Raw genomic sequence first — 2,076 nt, 5'->3', positions numbered from 1 at the left:
TTTTCAAATGAAAAGTCTTACACATCTTTTATTCCTAGTTAATTTACTTTTGTTTGTTTTTTCGAGATGGAGTTTCATTCTTGTTGCCCCAGCGCAATGGCATGATCTCCACCTCCCGGATTCAAGTGATTTTCCTGCCTCAGCCTCCCGAGTAACTGGGATAACAGGTGCCTGCCACCACACCTGGCCAATTTTTTTGTATTTTTAGTAGAGACGGGGTTTCACCATGTTGAGAAGGCTGGTCTTGAACTCCTGACCTCAGGTGATCCACCCTCCTTGGCCTCTCAAAGTGCTAGGATTACAGGCATGAGCCACCGAGCCCAGCCTATCCCTAGTTAATCTATAGTGACTGGTGCTATTGCACATGGTGTCTTCTTTAAATTTATGTTTTCTAATGTCCTTTGCTATATAGAAATACAGTTTACTTTTATGTATTGATCTTATGCCCAGTTTGATGTATTCTCTTATTTTATACATGTATAAAATTATATAATATATATGACATTTTACTTTTCTTCTTTTCTAATCCTATTTTCATTTCATTTTTCTTTTTTCATTGCCTTCAGTACTCTATTTGGTAGAATTGCTCTAATTGAGTAGCCTTTTATTATTCATGGCTGTGAAAGGAATTCTTTAGCTGTTTTCCCATTAAGCATTATGTTAGATGTAGGTTTTTGTTGCTATCTCTACTAGATTGAATGTGAATACGTCCTAAATTGTCGTCCTAGGGTAAATGTGAATTTTCAGTTTCTTTTCCAGGAAAAAGGTGGACTCTAAATCTGGGCTGTCTTTGTGACTTGATTTAGTTAATAAAATTCTGAAGTCATGGTGTGTCAGCTCTGAGTTTCACAAGACTTGTGTGCTTCCATTTTCCCTTGCGAACCTGCTGCCAGTGTATTAATATGCTCGGGCTGGCCTGTTGCAGGATGGGGAGGAAAGACCAGCAGTCTCTACAGTGAATTTACCCCCAAACATGTAAGAGATAGCATTAGCGGAGCTGTCAACCTGACCTAGTGATGATGCCAGATGCTTGACAATCCAGGCAAGACCATGATAACAACACGGTATATTTGTAGATTTTTTTTTTTTTTTTTTTTTTGAGACAGAGTCTCGCTCTGTCGCCCAGGCTGGAGTGCAGTAGCATGATCTTGGCTCACTGCAATCTCTGCCTCCCGGTTTCAAGCAATTCTCCTGCCTCAGCCTCCCAAGTAGCTGGGACTACGGGGGCATGCCACCATGCCTGGCTAATTTTTGTAATTTTAGTGGAGACAGGGTTTCACCACATTGGCCAGGCTGGTCTCGAATTCCTGATCTCAGGTGATCCGCCTACCTCAGCCTCCCAAAGTGCTGGGACTACAGGCGTGAGCCACAGCACTTGATCTTACTTGTAGCTTTTTGAGCTATGATAAGTGCTTGTTTTTTAAGCCACTGAGTTAAAAAATAGTGTTTGACAGAGCAATGATTAAATGATACAATAACAAGATTATGGAAGTTCCTTTATACTCATGGCTTCCTAAAAGTTTATATTGTAAGTGCTGTTGAATTTACCAAGTATTTTTATCTTTCTGCATCAATTGAGATGACCATATACTTTTCTCCTTTATTTGGAAAAGTGGTGTATGACATTTCGTCCTTTTGCAATGTTTTAACTCCCTTTCAGTCATGAGATAAATCCAAGTTGATCATAGTTTATTGTCTTTTATAGAACTATGGATTAAACATGCTCATATCTTTCAATTTTTAAGTCTCCACTCATAATTGAAGTGGGTTTGTATTTTTCTCTTCAGTCACAATCTATGTTTGATTTAGGTATCAAGGTTATAAAAGTTGCTCAGAATGTGTTGGGGGGTAATTCATCTCTATTTCCCCTTTAAAATATTTTGAATAAGATTGGAATCATCTTTTGCTTAAAACTTCATAAAACCGGAAGGGCATGCTGGCTCCTGCCTGTAATCCCAGCACTTTGGGAGGCCGAGGAGGGCGGATCAGCTGAGGTCAGGAGTTCAAGACCAGCCTGGCCAACATGGTGAAACCCCATCTCTACTAAAAATGCAAAAATTAGCCAGGCATGGTGGT

At 39.8% G+C, this 2,076-nt stretch overlaps 1 long non-coding RNA gene across 1 annotated transcript in view; it reads left to right on the top strand.

Moving 5' to 3' along the window:
* The window catches only part of LOC105523434, a 27,126-nt gene that overhangs the window by 24,444 nt on the left and 606 nt on the right, over nt 1-2,076 (top strand). The gene's annotated exons all lie outside the window — the stretch shown is intronic.

The sequence above is a fragment of the Colobus angolensis genome, unplaced genomic scaffold, assembly GCF_000951035.1.
Source record: "Colobus angolensis palliatus isolate OR3802 unplaced genomic scaffold, Cang.pa_1.0 Scaffold463, whole genome shotgun sequence".
In the NCBI taxonomy this organism is placed as follows: domain Eukaryota; kingdom Metazoa; phylum Chordata; class Mammalia; order Primates; family Cercopithecidae; genus Colobus; species Colobus angolensis.
This window is presented reverse-complemented; position numbering and strand designations above follow the sequence as displayed.